The sequence below is a fragment of the Hippocampus zosterae genome, chromosome 6 (assembly GCF_025434085.1).
Source record: "Hippocampus zosterae strain Florida chromosome 6, ASM2543408v3, whole genome shotgun sequence".
Lineage (NCBI taxonomy): Eukaryota > Metazoa > Chordata > Actinopteri > Syngnathiformes > Syngnathidae > Hippocampus > Hippocampus zosterae.
Window position 1 is genome coordinate 19,028,912 of NC_067456.1, and position 18,731 is coordinate 19,047,642.

An 18,731-nucleotide genomic window follows, 5' to 3' on the forward strand; every position below is an offset into this window, starting at 1 on the left:
TTGCACCATTTAACCATTATTGGCTCTGTGCGAGGGCGGCTTAGTGGTCGACCGCAGTGCAGAAGTGGTGGGTTTGATTCTGGCTTCAGCCTTCCTGTGTGGAGTTGGCATGTTCTCCCCGTGCCTGGGTGGGTTTTCTCCGGGTACTCTGGTTTCCTCCCACTTTCCAAAATCATTCACGGCAGGTTAATGGAACACTCTAAATAGTCCCTAGGTGGGAGTGTTCGCGCAAATGGTTGTTCATCTCTGTGTGACTTGCGATTGCCTGGCAACTAGTTTAGGGTGTCCCCCACCTACTGCCTGAAGACAGCTGGGATAGGCTGCAGCACGCCCCGCGACCCTTGTGAGGATAATCGGAACGGAAAATGGATGAATGGATGGATGCATGGGTCGATGGATGAATGGCTCAGTGCATAACTCATTGCGATAGTTGTGCTGTTTTTTTTAAACTGTCAATTAGACCTCAGAATGATTTAAAGGTTACGGTTGGCTTTAAACGCCCTAAAACCTCACGTAAATCTCGATGTCTCCTCTTTGGCAGCAAGCTGTTGTGCACACACTTTTTCCAATCTCCATTCTCACAGCAGCCGCCTCCAATTCTAATTAAGGTGGCACAAGCGTTTGACCGTATGTATGATACATACTGCATTTTTTGAACCTAAATAAGTACATTGATACAATCGCAATTCTCACAGCAGCCATCCATCTATCTATCGATCTGTCTGTCTGTCTATTTGATCCTCATTTTTCCTCTTCATCCAGTCTCACTTTTGAGGCTGAGTGAGAGTTAGGCCATCGTACCACCTCTGAATTGCTTTTATGTCATTCCCTCAAATATCGCGTATTACATATTGAGACTCATTCAATGTCAGAATGTGCTGGAGCAATGACAGCGTATCATTAGTAAGCCGGCAAAGAGGACTTTGCTTCGTGCATTCACGCCAAGGAGAGTAGTCCCATTAGACTGAGGCAGCATCTTGAATTGGTTGAGAAAGGCGGGTCGAATAAGTTTGCTGCCAAGAAGTCACCCCCAGTCCAGTCTAATTTGCAGTCCTTTTAAGGAGTTAGTTTGTAGAGATAAAGGCCTCGAGTTCATTTCATTAAATTTACTCCATCAAGGAGTAAAGTGTTTGCACGGGCTTAAAGGAACTTAAACAATTGCATGCAAGACTGAGTCGATATCATTTTGCAATATTTGGTGGTTAGATGGTTTTGCGCCTGTCCTTCTGTTGTTGTTGTTTTTAATTATACATAGCCTACTTGTGAGACAAATGCTTAATTTCTATGTTCGAGTTGTCATGCATGCATTGTACATGGCATGGGGATAATCATTCACCTGAGAGTTTGGATGTTTGGTATGCTGTCAGCAGTGTCAAAGAAGAAGTGTCCAAAAATGGGACTAAAACAAGATGGTGTTAGGCCACACTGAGGACTAAAACATTCACAAGAAAAATTGAACATGAAGAGCTTCAGGTAAAAAAATGAACAGGAACACCAATAAATAATGAATTAATGCACACAATGACTTTTATTTTTCCTTCAAGTCATTAGAAAGCAATTATTGCACTTGAGTCATCCAGATTTGTATCATACTTCATTGCTTTATTGAAGAAATTTTGCATTAAACTAGCTTCTTACAGCATTAAAACATTATCTACTCACTCTCCAATTATTTTTTTTTTTCAATCTTGCATCAGTCAGCTGTGTCCTTTAAATATTTGCTTCAGGAGCAAATGAGGAGGGAGCGTTCTTGCAGTGGCAGTGGCATTTCATCATTCAAAAAATATTGAAAAACTGTTTCTATGTCCATACACCCTGTGGTTGACTCTCAACCACTCTCGGGTGTTTGCCTTTTGGTCAAAGTCAAATTTTGAGAGAGAGAGAGAAGAGAGGAGAGAGAGAGAGAGAGAGAGAGAGAGAGAGAGAGATGAGAGAGAGAGAGAGAGAGAGAGAGAGAGAGAGAGAGAGAGAGAGAGAGAGAGAGAGAGAGAGAGAGAGAGAGAGAGAGAGAGAGAGAGAGAGAGAGAGAGAGAGAGAGAGAGAGAGAGAGAGAGAGAGAGAGAGAGAGAGAGAGAGAGAGAGAGAGAGAGAGAGAGAGAGAGAGAGAGAGAGAGAGAGAGAGAGAGAGAGAGAGAGAGAGAGAGAGAGAGAGAGAGAGAGAGAGAGAGAGAGAGAGAGAGAGAGAGAGAGAGAGAGAGAGAGAGAGAGACAGAGACAGAATTGTCCTGCACTTGAAATTTAGATAAAGTGGTGAAGAAGTTGTAAAGAAGTTTCGTAAAAAGCATGGGCCAGAAACACTCCAAAGTGCCCCTTTAATATTGTGCCAGTGTGTTTTTTTTCATTATTCTATGCCTTACAGGTGATTTAGTGATGAACTACAACATTTTCAACACCGTAAAGTAGAATGTGCACATTATACAGTAACTATAAATTCATACGGCATTTTCTATGTCACTTGACAGTGTTGTTCGACTGCACTGGGAATTTTGTCATCTCCGTCTGTGAGGCAGTGGAGTGTTGCCGCACACAGGGAGCAACCAGCGTGTCTAATCTGGGAATCTCCTCTGTGGTGAGCCAAGATGGCCGTCCTTCACACCTTGCTGATGACAACCGCAAACCTGTGACACACACACACGCGTGCGCACCAGCTGCAGTGGTTGGGTTTAGGAGTGATGACTTCACACTCTCAGTTACACTACAATTAAGGTTCTTAGATACCAGGTATTTCAGTTTTAGGATTTTAATGGTAGCAGTAAGTTGCATTTTAATGTGCCAAAGAAATAAACACAATTCGAGAGTGAAAATTTGTTGTTTTTTTTTTTTTACTACTGCACTCCTTCCCAAGGAGTGGTGGCTTTGTGAAGATAGGATTGCTTTCTTCATATTGCAATGAGACAACTTGAGAAAACCACCTTCGTGTGTTTGCCTCCCAGCTGGCTGGAGCTCTGTTATGTTTACAACCACAGTGGGACAAATGATGAATTTTTAGGTCGTCTGGCAGGGGAAAAAAATAAACCAACCCATAATACATTCTTCTACAAAATGATTCTTGAGAAATAGCAGACACCAAACAGATGTGACAAATAACTGAAGAGAAATGCAGAATAAGATTACATTGTACACCATACACCATATGCACCATCGCTAAAAAACTTCAACATTCAGGAGCGTTGTGACCAAAATAATAAATGACAACTCTTTTCCAAAATACAGCAAACTCCAAATTTATAACATTTGAACTTGACCTGAGGTAATGACGGTGTTGTGGCACATTCATCTGACTTTGTGCAGGTATAGTCGGAGTTCACTTCTCACTCACTGATTGTGGATTTGAATGATTGTTTATCCCTAAATGTTCCCTGCAACTGAATAGCGACAAGTCCGTGGCGTGGCCCACCTTTCTCTCGGAATTAGCTGAAATAGAGCTCCAGCTCCGTCTGACCCTCAACAGGATAAGCGGTCTAGAAAATGCATGGATGGATGATTTTGACATGCCATTCTATTGTGTATTGAGTGTATCCCCTGTAGTGTCAGTTTTGTGTCAAGCAGCAATCCATTCATTTTTAAAATGTACTGCAAACTGCAGTTCCATTCCTATCTGCGATTAGAGCAATGTTTTTCTTTATGGGGGGGTGGGGGTGGGGGGGTAGGCTGTAATATCTGTTAGACCAGTCAATGTCCGGCCAGCATTGTAGTGTAGTCACCATAACAACACCCCTAGTCACACAACCAGGTTTAATTTCATGTTTCAGAACATAAATATTTCAAAAGATTTTGCAACATTTGTGGTCTCTCTCTCTGTCTCTCTCTCTCTCACACTCCCACCATCCCACCAACATACCCGATTCTTCAAATGATCAGCTCATCAGCAAGCTTTGAAGAAGCTTGATCATGATCTTTAGCATGCGAATTCGGTGTACTGGAGGAAGCAAACATCTCAATCATGCAGAATAGGAGCCCTCGGCGACCAGAGTTGCTGTCCCGAAGCCTAGTGGGCTTCTTCAGCCTAATGATGGCCTCCTTCACTTGCATTTCCGTCTTCTTTGATTTTATATTGGCATTTCAAGTTAAACATCTGCAAAATACTTCTGCAATACATGATGTGCATATCTGCTTTATTTTCTCTTCAAGTATCGACAACGGCCCACATGTTGCCAATCAAACACTTGTGAGCAACTGTCCAAATACTTTTGAGTGCCAAAAAATGGCGACACTCTGCATAAAATGGCAGTCACTGAAAAAGTGTATGCCATATGTGTGTAAAACATTTTGAAATTAAAGCTTGAAGTCTACCCTCTGATTTTACTTTCAGACCAGTAGTGGGGAACTCATTTTCCATTGGGGGCCATGAAAGGAACTGGAAAAGTTGCAGAAGGCCACACAAACACACAATGGTCTTCACTTTTAATTTAATGTATTTGATATTTTGTAATGTACTGTATTTGGAATTGTCTTTCCTTTATGAATAGGAGCCTTAGTGAGTAAATTTCTTCCTTCCTCATCTTCACACACATTTTAATGGGACGAACAGAAGCAAACAATGCCAAGAATTGTATAGAATACGTATTCATTCATTCATTCATCCTCCGAGCCACTTGATCCTCACTAGGGTCGCGGGGGGTGCTGGAGCCTATCCCAGCTGTCTCCGGGCAGTAGGCGGGGGACACCCTGAATCGGGTGCCAGCCAATCGCAGGGCGCACAGAAACGAACAACCATTCGCACTCACACTCACACCTAGGGACAATTTAGAGTCTTCAATCAGCCTGCCACGCATGTTTTTTTGGAATGTGGGAGGAAACCGGAGCACCTAGAGAAAACCCACGCAGGCCCGGGGAGAACATGCAAACTCCACACAGGGAGGCCGGAGCTGGAATCGAACCCGGTACCTCTGCACTGTGAAGCCGACGTGCTAACCACTGGACTACCGGGCCGCCTAGAATACGTACAGAATGTATTTAATGAACATTTTTGGATACTCTGTAATGCTTCATTGCGCCTCCAAAAATCTTGCAAATGGTTTCTCTGTGCTGCGTCTGTGTTTGTGTTTGCATGCGAGGCAGGAAGGAAGGAAGTTTTGCCTCCTTTTCTCCAGCGAGAGAAATACAGCACTGGAATGTTAATTGGTTTGACTGGTCATCCTCAGAGATATGAAACAAGGTCGTTTCCATTGAAGATCACAATGGGCCCAAATGTGTCAAGTATAGGGTTTCTGTGTACTGGATGTGTGGGAGGGGAGGGATTCTTTTTTGATTTGCTGCCTCGCTCCCACACAACTCAACGGCTCATCATCCCTTAACAAATAGAAAGTCTGAGGTATTAGAGAATGTGCAGTGGGCTCAATCAGAATCCATTATTCAGAGAGACGCAGCAACGTTATGAAGTTATGCTAATGAGGAGCTTAGTGTGCTACAAATCTTAATGCCATTGAATAATATCTCTCCCTGTCCTTCCTCTTCTTGCCCTTCTCCATCTTTCCGTCTCCCGTCTACCCTCAAGAGTTGCTTTCAAGAGTGCAGCATTGTCAAGAATGAGTTTGCATGCTGGTTAATAGAGATGATGGTAAATTACACCTGTTTCTGCTTGGCTCTCGATGAAGGCGGACGCTTTTTTACTCTGCTCCTGCTCCCCCCTCCCTTTGCTCGCCGCTCAGTCAATGTGCTGTCCTTGTGCTGTCTTTTCCTAGCCTCTGCCGTAATTTTCATCCTAAAAACAAACCATGGAATTGGTTGGCTGGTCTCTTGATGCAATCGACAAGATTTTCTCGACGCGAAGAGCAGGCAGCGGGGTGCCTGCTTGCCCCTCAGGACATTTGCTGCTGGGCACACCCTAGATCCATGGAGGAAGTGGAGAATGGTGTGCCTGTCAATACTGTCCGTTGAGGATATGGAAGACATCTACATTATCGGCCTTCTGATAGCAGGTATGCTGCAGTTTGGTGTTAGCAGTTTCCTGTTCTATCGCAAAATCCAACCACGGGGAGCAGCTTTATTGGAAGTGAAGAAGCTACCAGTCACTCTCGATGGTCTAGCGCGAATGTCCAACACTCAGACTCAAGCGGTGACTGAGCTCAACCGCAAATGCGGTTCTGGAGCGTCTCCGTACGATTGACAACAACATGGAGAAGTGGAATTCTCACTTCGAAAAGGAATTGAGGATTTGGCTGATCAACGCCAGTGAAGGGATACAGCCACGGACTCAAGGCCACCTGAAATTGTTGGCGGCTGTCCCTCCAAAACAAACAACGCTGTTTGGACCCCTTTCCCCTGGATGGAAGGTATGCACGGAAGCTAGTGCCCCCACCATCACCCCCTCCTTCTCGGCCATGGACTGATAAGCCAGGACTGTCTTCATGAGCAGACCTTAACGAAGCAGCTGCGGCCTGTTCACGCATACACAACCAGACAATCACACGGGCATACACATCCTTATCATTACTGTCTTCATTGTTCCTATTCTTTTCCCCCGCGACGTGGAATGATCTGCGGAGCGCTCGGCGGACCGTGGAGCTAGTCGGACGGGCCGCATCGCGGTCGCCCCTTCCCGTTCCCATTCATCCGCCCCCTCATTACATGTTACTTGTTGTAACTTTCATATGCTTATTTATGTGTTAGGGTCTTTTTTTATCCTGGACTTAAATTATCCTCAGAAGAGGATAGTTCGAGCGTGTTTTTTTTTCCCTCTCCCTACCCAGTGGTTTCCTTTCTGAACTCTGACTGTAAATTTCCCCATTGCGGGAAAAATAAAAGGATATCTTAATCGCAATTGAGCTATATCCTCCCACATACAGCGCCATGAAAAATTATTTGCCCCCTGAATCTAATAACCACCTTGCGCCACCCTTGGCAGCAATAACTGAAATCAAGTGTTTGCGATAATGGCTTATCCTTTTTTCTTTGCAGAATTGCCCATTTAAGGTCACACCTCAGCATCTCAATTGGATTCGAATCCAGACTTTCACTTGGCCACTCCAAAACCGTATTTTTTATTTTAAGTTTATTTATGTATTTATGTATGTATTTATTTATTTATTTAGTGTCATGGTGTGTTTAGGATATTTGTCCTGATGCATGAACCAAGAGCACTTCAGTGTGAGGGCGCAAACTGATGGTCGGACGTTCTCCTTTAGTATTTTTTGGTGGATAGCAGAATTCATTGTCACATCAACCACAGCAAGTTGTCCTGATCCTGAGGAAGCAAAGCACCCTCAGACCATCACACCGTCACCACCATACTTCACAGTTTGCATAATGTTCATCATATCAAATACTGTGCCATCGTTACACCAAATGTAATAGGCCTTACAAAAAGTTCAATTTTTGACTCATTAGTCCATAAAATGTTTTTTTCCAAAAGTCTTGAAGATCATGAAGATGTCTTTTGGCAAATGTGAGATGAGTCTTTGCATTGTTTTTGGACAGCAGTGCTCTTCGCCTGAGAACTGTCCGATTTTTTGGCCAGTGTCTTTTCTTTATGGTAGAGTCCTGAACACTGACTTAAAATGAGACCAACGAGGCCTGGGCGTCTTTGGATGTTGTTCTGTGTTCTTTTGTGGGGTTTTTTTTCCATTTGTAGATAATGACAGCGGTTTGCTGGAGCCCAATTCTACCTGTGCAAAGTCTGAAAAATTGTCAAATTAAATAAACTCCCACAGTGAGACTGCACCTTGCACTGGGCGCGCACTCAGCACGAAAATAGGGCCCTTCATGTATGATATTTTGTTCAGGATTCTGGCACTTAGGTAGAGAAGGGCCATAGCCGGTGGCAGTGTAGGTTCAGTTTCACTAGTGATGATCTGAATGTGAGTATGAATGGTTCACTGTTTTATATGTGCATTCGAATTGATTTGTGACCAGTTCAGGATGTAGTTTGCCTTGCACCCAAAATCAGAGGAGATGCTGCTACAGCTCCCCAACACTGAACACGATCGGTGTTTTAGAAAATGGATCGCTCTTTGTTCAAGAGAAGCTCAGGGCAAAATACAAGCTGTGCGCCACTCCAACCTATACATCGGGTTTGGCTGCCTCTTCTAGTCAAAATAAAATGTAAAAAAAATAAATAAATAAAAAAATTAGCTTTTACTTTGAAAGTGGCACTTGCCAGTACAAATGAGTAATGTCATTCAGACGATCGTGACTATTTCCCCCCAAATTAATATGTGATGGTGCCAAACAAGTGCTCTTCATATTTGCAAAATTACCAATTCCTGCTCAGTGGAGATAAGAGGGGAATTTTCCCTTGAAATGATTTGTGGGTCTTGAGTCTGTGGTTTGTCGCTCATAATTGTTTTCATACAGTGTACTATAAAAATGTATACTTTGCCAAGACCAGTAGCAGCTTATTAAAATAATACCATGCATTGATTTATACAAACACATTAAATTAATAGGGAACTCTTTTGATTAATACGTTAGTGTGACCAATGACAACCTTTCCAGTGTTCTCCATGGCCCCTTAACAAATTTTGTTGCCGGCCCTTGTCAAGAGGTGTTTGGACAATGACAATTTTTATGATTTTCCCTTTATACACCACAATGAAACAGTTCAAAGAGTATAACCAGAATTAGTGAAATGGTTGACTTTTAGCCTTAATTTCAAGAGTTTCCCACAAATTTGAAGTCCAGCCATTTTGTGCAGAGAACCTCCATTCTACAGGGCTCAAAAGTCTTAGGATAATTGATCAGAAGTGGTTAATTGGCCATTTGTGATACATTTCCATCACTTGTTTAAATCAGATAGATGGATTTTTGCATCAATCACGTTTTCATCTTTCTGTATTTAATCCATTAAGGTGATCTATGGTATATAGGTAAAATTACACAAAATCTCTCATTTGTCCTCATATGTCTGTGCCTAACTGCACTTTGAAATTTTCTCCCCCCTTTCTGACAAATGAATCATCCTCATATCTTCAGTCAAAGTATCAAAACATCTCAGCATGAGGTTTTCAAAGCAAAAGCAGATTTTCTTTGATTGCTCCGCAGTGATTTCTCCCTCGGCTGAGTCACAGCATGCGGTCACAGGAAAATCACTGGGTGGCAGAGGGACCATGCATGGATCTGAAAGGGGGTGACGATGATGAACTGAGTGGCTGGTATGGTTTGCCTGTTATTGTAAATCTTGAGATTAACACAATATACGGTATATACCACATGCTGTAGCACAAAATTCTCATCTGCACTTCCAAGTATGTGACTACTGTTTCTGTCTAAGTTGTACAAGATCTGGAGATAATACCTTCATATGGGTGAAGCACAATCAGAAGTACTTCATTTGGTTGGCCCCTCTCTTTCACTGGTCTCACTTCTGTTTATCGTTTGCCTTTGTGTAAAATCATTTGGTTATTGCACATTGGTTTGATTTTGCCCCATTTTCTTTATCCTCATTCTATTTTAAACTTGTACAATCTCCCAATCTATGGTTCATACACTAAGAAGAAAAAACAGTAAGAGTGACTATTTTTCAAACTGCATATATAGTTCCCCTCCACTCTTAAAATTTTGACGGAATAGTAAACTATGTTAAAGCACAAATCTTGAGACAAATGTCTTGATGTAACGTGCATGTGGATTTTTTTAGTCGAGTATCAATGAATAAGCGTAACACAATTGAAGTAACAGTCTTGCATGAGCTAGAACACAGAATAAAGTACCGTACTACACTATAAAAATTAGTTGTTTGGTAGGTAGGTAGTGTCGATTCAGGATGATTTTGCCTGGGGTTCACATCATAGTAGTTGGCTACTGGCATATGAGAAGTAAAATAATTACAGGACAAAAGTATTTGCTTATCTGTTGCAATGCCTCAATGTTTTTCCCATGCTATTCATATACATTCTCATCATTGATGAGTTGTTTTCACTGTTTTGCCTCGGTACCAGTGGTATAGTTTATTTTTAGATTGGTATCCTTTTAGAATTTGCATCGGAATAGTTTTATTGTCATTGTACCACAGGGTGCAATGAAATGGAACAGACACAACTCGTCCAAGAGACATAGAAAAACAATGACCAATAGGGGTATACAGAATGGGAGTGCCTTTTACGGCGCTGTTTTGTTTTTGTTTTTTTTGTTGCAGATGAAGACAAATAACATAAGAGGACGGGCGGTGGGGGAAAAGAAAAACAATCCTAGATCACAGTATGAGTTTGGTGAAAACTTACTAAACAGGCACACATTCATACACGACACATAGGCTAGGCATGTGCAAGTTTATAAATAGCGAGTATAAATCCTTCAAGGGAAAATACAATGTAGATTTTGCAACATATTATATTATTATATTATTATCCATCCATCCATCCATTTTCTGGACCGTTTAATCCTCACTAGGGTCGCGGGGGGGTGCTGGAGCCTATCCCAGCCGTCTTCGGGCAGTAGGCGGGGGACACCCTGGATCAGTTGCCAGCCAATCGCAGGGCACACAGAGACGAACAACCATCCACGCTCACATTCACAACTAGGGACAATTTTAGAGCGTCCAATCAGCCTACCATGCATGTTTTTGGAATGTGGGAGGAAACCGGAGCACCCGTAGAAAACCCACGCAGGCCCGGGGAGAACATGCAAACTCCACACAGGTAGGCCGGAGCTGGAATTGAACCTGGTACCTCTGCACTGTGAAGTCGACGTGTTAACCACTGAAGTACCGGGCCGCCTTATATTTTGTATTAAAGATTTAAAGAGTGTGTGTGTGCGTGTGTGTGTGTGTGTGTGTGTGTGTGTGTTTAATCACTTCTGAGCTACCAGCTCTGGACAAGACAAGAGTTGAAACGGTGTTACACCATAGAGGTGCTTTGGACAAGGGCACCTCAGCAAGAGACAAAAAAACAATCTTGCAGCTCTCCAAAGACCAGTTGCCATTTTATTTATTTATTTATTTTTCCCAGGGCGTGAAACTCCAGTTCCAAAGTCCATGTCGTTGCCACTTCATACATTAATTTGTTATTCTTCTTCTTCAAATGTTATAAATGGTCCAGGAGCTGGAGTGGATTATTTGAAGGAGGAAAAACACCATTTGAGGGGGGAAAAAAGTGGGTATCCATAGCAAAAGCTATTTGTATTTCTTGATAGATGTCAGCATGTTACCAGGTTGCTCTCCAATTTCTTTTTGCTGAATTCATCGGTGAGTTACTCAATATCAGGAAGCTGGGTCACACTTTACATAAACAAGGTGACTCGTTTGCAGCCGAGTCAAACTCATCCTTGCTGTCAACATTGTTTCAGTTAAGGCACTGCAGGGACCGAAGCTCAGGGCAGGTGGAGAGTGGCGTTGACAGGAAGGGATGAAAAACGTGTTATGTTCAGGCACATGGAACACCAGTGTTGACATGGCTATTGTCAAAAAGTCATGTGGTGCTTATGGTGCAACAAAATGGGATTTCACTGAGTGTGCATGAGAGCCACTGCCTACCTGCCATATCTTTTTTAAATATTTAGTGTAGCTCTGTTGAAAAGGGGATTTGACTTCTGAAAAGGCAATAGAAACAAAGGAACACAAAAAAGAGATTGGGATGAGAAGCCCGACATGGATGTTGCAAAGAATTGTTTGTCACAAAAACAACAAATTATTCAAGTCATCATAGAAAAACTGATTGAGAGGCAATGCAGATTGAAATTGAGCCAATGAATATCGAATAATGCATTATTGTTGCACATACAATTCAGAGCAATAAGCAGTATGCTTATAATAGGCTATTACTTTCAGCCCATAATGACAACCAAAGCTCTTTGACAAGGGAGCCACAATCAAACAAAGAAAATACGCCGCTGCTACATTGGCCCATCACAATCACCCACAAAGTAGATTTTTAAAATTTTTTTTGAAGAGAAAAATGGTGACCTGCCAAAGCGACTGGTGGCACAAGCAGCCATTAGCTGGATGAATCCATCCAATATTACTGCATTCAGCTGGTGATGATTTTCATCCCTGAAGGGGAGATGATGCTGGGAGAGCTGCCATGGCGATCGCCGTGGATCCAGATGGCACGAGACATGAGGGGATGCATGCGAGCAAATTATCAGCAGACCATATTCTATAAAGTACAGACTGAACCTCAAACTGGAGCAAAGTCAAAACTATTTCAGTATGGCTGAGATTTTTTTTTTTGGTCTTTGTGCTCCACGTATGGAAACATACTATTGTATTTTACATAGGGAAAATGGCCTCACGGGCAGAGGGTAGTATCTGGCAGTCAAAAATTTGTTCTTGTATATTCCAAAGGTATAGGGATGTGGTTTATGTCACAGCTTTCAAACTCCTTCAATCATGTTATGTCATGGAGCACAGTCATTCTCGAACAGAAAAACAGATCATATTTTTTGGATAGCTCTCTCTTGATATTCAAGATATATACTGGATATAATATATATGTGTGTGTGTGTGTGTGTTTGTGTGTGTGTGCGTGTGCGTGTGTGTGTATATATATATATATATATATATATATATATATATATATATATATATATATATATATATATATATATACACACACACACACACACACACACACAGGTTTTTTGAAAAAAAAAATTGCATGTTATGTCAGTGATGGTCTGGGGTGCAATGTCAGCTCTTGGTGTTGGCCCACTACGTTTTATCAAGGGCAAGGTCAATTCAGCTATTGGGAGGCTTTCAAGCACTTCATGCTTCCATCTGCTGAAAGTCTTTATGGAGATGAAGATTTCATTTTTCAGCACGACCTGGCACCTGCTCACAGTGCCAAAACCACTGGTAAATGATTTAGTGACCATGGTAGTACTGTGCTCAATTGATTTCATTTGATTTGACTTTTTATTTGGTCTCCCATAGGAGACCCTTGTCTTGGAGGACAGGCCCTTTGGAATTGGAAGCATTCATTTTTGTAAAAGTATTTCCGACCAAGTATTGAGTGCATAAATGAACATAATTATTTGACGGGTGATTTTTCTTTGGTATTAAAATCACTTTTTTTTTAATTGGTCGCATGAAATATACATTTGTTGTTGTTTTTTTTTTTGAGAAAGGGATTTTTGTTGTTTTTTTTTTTAACTACGTCAGTTGTGTCATGAAAGTCTAATGTTTATTAGTACATTACAGAAAATGATAAACCTTATCACAATATGCAAGTTTTGGTGGACCTGTGTGTGTGTGTGTGTGTGTGTGTGTATACATATATAATACTAGCTGGTTCGCCGCCCTCCGGGCGGCTTATCAGCTAGTTCCTGCGGAAGGCTGGTAAGGTGGTGGTTCGCCGCCCACCGGGCGGCTCATCAGCTAGTTCCTGCGGAAGGCTGGTAAGGTGGGCCTTCGGCCCACAAAAGTGTTGTTGCTTGGTTCAACTTTTTGTTCATCTTCATTGCTTATCGCGAAAATAAAGAGATGTTTAGCTCTACTAAATAACTAACAATTTCATTGCAATGCTTGTGGGTAGACAACATTTTTTCGCTAAGATGCCCGCGCGGTGAAGTAGGTACGTTTTGAAAAGGAACAGGTGGAAGGACAGACGGAAGGACAGACCGCGTGCGGGACGACGCGCAATATATATATAGATTGTAGTGTTTCAATAATTTATATTTTACAGTTTTCTGAGAAATTTTACAAATATGCATTTATTTGGGTTTTTAAAGCTTTACAGTTTCGTCTATTTCTTAATAATATTGTTAACTTAACTTGAGAAATACACCACACATTGTGCACATTGTCCTTTTTTGCTCTATAACTTCAGATTTTACCAAGCATTGAGCTGTCAGAGCTGTCGAAAATGTCTGCACTGAGTGTGTGACTATTTCAAGCAGATAAAGGCAACTTAGCAACAACAGCGAAATGGCTTGCAGAGGGTACACTATAGTACATGAGAATGTGGAGCAAAGCTCATTGATTCTTCTTTGTTTGGAAGTCAGTGTTTTCTGTGACAGCAAGTCTCGTTCAGATGTAATTGATTTAATACATCATTTTGACGCGAGTGGCCTTCTTGTGTGGGGATTATTATGGAGAAGAAGGTCATAGGAGTCATTGGGGCATCCCGGGGCTTGCACTATGCTACTTGAACTCGCCTCACCTCGGAGCGCTCACACAAATGCAGCGACGTGAACCAGCCTGCACATCTGCGTGGGGAATTTGACAGGCTTGAGCTATGCAGCGTACCGATCAAAGTGCACTGTGCACATGGGAGGACACCACTAAGGTGTGAAAAACATTCATTTCTCCTTGCAGAGGCAGTCACGCATGGCTGATGGTGTGCAAGTGATGAGGAGCTGTAACATCACATTCTCTGCCCCCCGTTATCTTAACACTAATTAAACGTTCGTTGTTTGGATCAACTCACACTTGGGATTCACATTGTCTTGCAGATTTGACTGTCAGCACTTTGATCAAAAGGATTATAATGAGGCGTCCTATTGAAAAGGGAACAAGTGCACTTTCCCTCACGCAAGGCTCATTTGTGAATTGTTTTGCCGAAACTTTTTGGCTCCTGAATATAAAACAGAAGAGGGAACACCCAGGAGAAGCTTGTGTCAAAGACTTTCTCTTCTTTAGTCTTATCCTGCCATTACTGTTTGAATCTTCCGGAGCGATCTACTTGTTTTGTCAAGAATATAGTTCATTCAAACGTTGATCTTCAATGGCCGCGCTGCAATTACTTTTCCACTACTGACAATAAGGATATACTGCAAGGTTGTATAGGCGACCGCCGCTTATGAATTAATTCATTAAAATTATTAAAGAGACTTTCCCCATCACTTGCAGCTCACCGCCTGTGTATAAAGCAAACTTATTGTATGGTCCTTCTACCGTCTATCGCCACTGGTATGTTAATTTGATGAACATGACCAACACATCTCGACCCAAAATTCCTGCATGTAGAGAGACCTCTACTTCCATATTCCAGTTTGTATTCCAATTTTTAGGAATCCATTAAATTGCTGTCTTTGCTCTGATGTGATCAAAGATGACATACATTTTAAAAATATCAGTTCTGCTATATCATTCATCAAGCTTGTGATTCACTACTTGTGATTTAATAGATGCTTGATCTTGATAGACGTTATCTTTGCTCCATTCGTCTTTCTTTGCCTCCATTTGCAAACAAAAATAATTTATTTACTCATGTGGTTCTATGCCTCCTCTGTAATTTGCTTTCTCTTAAAACACCAAATTGAAAAATTCCTTTCCTAGTCCCAGTATGGCAAATAGCCTCAGGATTCTGTCAGTTATGAATGATTAGACCTTTGCTAGAATCTCAGAGGTATTTCTGGGATTTGAGCCAGCATTGTGGATTGTGGTCAAGAGAGAGCATCCACTAATGAGTGACAGGTCAGCCTTGTTTATGGATTAGGGTGGACACGAACCTGTTCCATCAATGCCTCTTTTTGTTTCTTGGTTCACGTGCTCCGTTGCCATCCCTTTGTGTTCCTGCAGGTGCTTGATGCTTTGATTGCAAACACACAGGAGTCCAGCCAATGACAGTCCGGAAGGAAAATCTTACATCTAACATAACAGTGGGATGACAGTATCATTGATTCTGTTATCCCTCTGTCTCCCTTTTGCTGAAAGGCAAAGCTTTGTGTTTGTTGAGGAAAAAACATGGTGAAGGTGTGAAAGGGCTTACAATCGATGTTACCTTAATTTACCTTTAATTCACATGATTTTGTGCATCTGCTAGATGAAATAAAATTGATTCCATTCAGTACACCATTTTCGTGTGCCTGAGAAAACATGTTCAAAGTGAGTCTGGGACCAGATCATCACTATACTGCTCCCTTAGTGTCTTCTGGGTACAAAACAATCATTTCAATGGTTTGGGTTAAAAAGCTTGCAAGTTACAAGAAGAGATTGTTTTCCAGTACGACTGTTGCTCCACTACAGGTCAATATTCAACTTTCTTCTGATCGTAACAACAGCACACGGTAAGCTATATTAATGCTTACTCATCAAAGAAAAACATGACACTTTTGTGTTGCATATAAATACTGCGTAAAGGTATCCTTATACGATACACAATTTGCATATTCTACTCTCTTATATTGTTGCCGTAGTACAGATGAAATTTGCGTGAATTCTTGAAAAACGTGACATTTTGATGAGGACTACACTTTAAAAAAAGGATGTGGTAAATTTACTCGATTTTATTTCGGCAATTGGTAACACATAATTAAATCATTTGCATCCAGATACACTATTTAAGTAGAGTTATAGCCTACTTCAAAAATTCTTTCTGGAGCTAGATGATTTTATTTTATGAAACCAATTGACGAAATGAAATTCAACAAAAACTTTCTTCATCTTATTGATGCATGTTCTATTACATCTGTCCACATAAGGTCACATCGAGTCGTGAGTGAGCCCATTTGAGTTTGGGGCGAGAGGCGGCATACATTCTGCACAGTTCACCAGTCAATCACAGCAGGTGAAGTCATGAACATTTTACAGCAGAGGTGATACTGACCGGCTGGGTCTTCTGTGTAGATTGTACTGTTTTTGATATTTAATGCCCCCCCCCAAAAAAAAGCTCTTAAAATATCATAGTCTGTTTTTTTTAGTATGACTGAGAGTTATTTCAGCCCCATTTGAGCCACGGTGATTATGAAATCGCAAACCAGCACCTTCTTGTAAATGGCTTCTTCCTGCCAGTTTCTGGCGTCGTGTCGAGAGAGAAGACAACATTATGCCAAGTCCAAATGACTTTCTGGTAACACATAGCTATCACCTCCACCACAATCCTTCTGCTCACCTCCATCTCCGCTCAGTGCCAGTGAGAAAGGGGAAACCGAAGCAGTGTTTAATTAAGTTGATAATGCATAGAATATTACAGTCTTTGCACAGATTTAAAGGACCTTATTCAATAAATAAGTAATACATGCTCCAGTACCTTGATCGTATTAGCTTTTACTTTTGGAATTTTGCTGTAGGTTGTGTTCAGGCAATCTCAACTGACACTTACACGCCGCCGGTTTTGACTTCGGATGCTGAGACAGAACTGTGTCGGAAATCTGCGTCCTCCCTCTCACATGGTTCATTCTATTCTATTCTATTTGATTTTTTTTTTCTTGTGCCAAAACAATCGTGATGTTTTTGATCTCCCCCATTCCCTGACAGAAACAAGTTTTCTTGACAGTATTTATGCCTTGTCAATTTGTAGATGGATGGCAGCTGTAAAACTTTGTGGGGGTGGATTTCATCAGTAAAAACTCGGGTCTTTCCCATCAATGTCAGTGAGCTTCGCAGTAAAGTATATTTCCTACTTTGTCTTCCTTTTAATCTCTTTTATAAATGGTCACTTTTAATCTGATCCAAAACAGAAAATTCCAGACAGAACAGTACAAACAAGTTATCAATTATTCTAATATGTCATACAATAACAATAGCCACATGGGCGTGGGCATCAATCTCTCAGGAAGGTAGAAAAACTAGAGTTCACTCTCCAATAAAGAATCTCCTTAAATGTAATAAATTTGACATTTTAGGGCCTGATTTACAAAGACCCTGTGTCATAGAGTTGTGCTCATAAGTTTACATACCCTCAGGGTATGTCTTCAAAGTTCTGCAGAAGTTGAGAGCCAAAACTTCAAACAGTGGACTCAGCCAGACATTCCCAGCAGACCCTCTCAATACACCCTTCAGTCATTGCCCACATGAGCATTCAAGTTCCGTAGCAGAACGAGGGCGGCTCCAGTGTGAGCGCTCGGCAGCACGCCCTCCAAAGCCTCCAGTTCAGGTTCTGTGCTTAGCAAGCTCAATGATGATACAAACCTTTTGAAAATAGGATAAGGACTGATGAAGTTATGAACGTTCCGGGATGATCTCCCGCATCACTAAAACTTAGCATATTAGCTGAGATGCATCACACGAATGCATTTTTATGGTGAAATATGGGCACGGTTTATGGTAATTGGAGCACTGTGGGCGCCCCCTGTCATTTAGAAAGAAATCTGATTCATCAAAATACGCACAGTAGTGTGAAGAAAATAATCCGGTACACACGTCCTAAATATGACGGCGATTTTACGTATGTGGATTTCGATGCATTTATTCGTGAATGATCCCCATTGTTTCTTTGGGCTGTGGCGCTGGGCCCAAAGGGTGCAGGCCGGCTACCAGGGCCGGCCAGTCTTTAAATTGAAAACAAACTAACTCAATAGAAATGCATCTACTCTGTTTTTGTTGTTTTTTAATGCCCTCCTGCTCAAGTCATACATTTGCATGTTTGCTCAATCATAACTGCCCCAGAGAACCATGAAATTAATGGCATGTATTTGCCATGTCCTCAAGGCTGTTTGACTGGCAAATTAGGGGCTAACGGTGCTGTGCTCACGGACGGAGCCTTCATAAAGAAGAAGTCAGAGAGAAGAAAATACACATAAAAGCAGCATAATGACTGAGTGACAAGTTTATTCGTTTTGCCACATTTGCAGTTTTGAGCTTAGTAGCCTTCCCGTTGAATCCAGAAGAGCCAATTCTCCATCGAGCAATCATTGGACAACCGAATGTTTAATTCAGCTTTACAAGAAGTGAACCCTCCTTCAAATAAACATCTTGATTTATGGTTACAACTGTTGCAGTTGAGTAAGAAAAAGCCCCCTGAGGCACATTTGAGAACATGTTTATTAAAGTGAGTGAGCAGCAATTTTATTGCCGTAAGGCCTGGATTCGATATTTATTATAATTATTAACATCATTGTCATAAAGGCAACACTGAGCAACCTCATTGTCTCGTGAATGGAATGTCGACATCTTCAATACTGTAATTGTAAAT

The 18,731-nt window shown here is 41.5% G+C and overlaps 1 protein-coding gene across 9 annotated transcripts in view; it reads left to right on the forward strand.

Annotated features, from left to right (window-relative positions):
- The window catches only part of arvcfb (ARVCF delta catenin family member b), a 220,626-nt gene that overhangs the window by 46,447 nt on the left and 155,448 nt on the right, over nucleotides 1-18,731 (forward strand). For 3 of the 9 annotated variants that reach the window (XM_052066958.1, XM_052066963.1, XM_052066966.1), the window contains exon 2: nucleotides 8,983-9,092. The exons of the other annotated variants lie outside the window; for them this stretch is intronic. The gene's annotated coding sequence lies outside the window, so the exon portion shown is untranslated. The remainder of the gene's footprint in view (nucleotides 1-8,982; nucleotides 9,093-18,731) is intronic. 9 annotated transcript variants of the gene reach the window in all.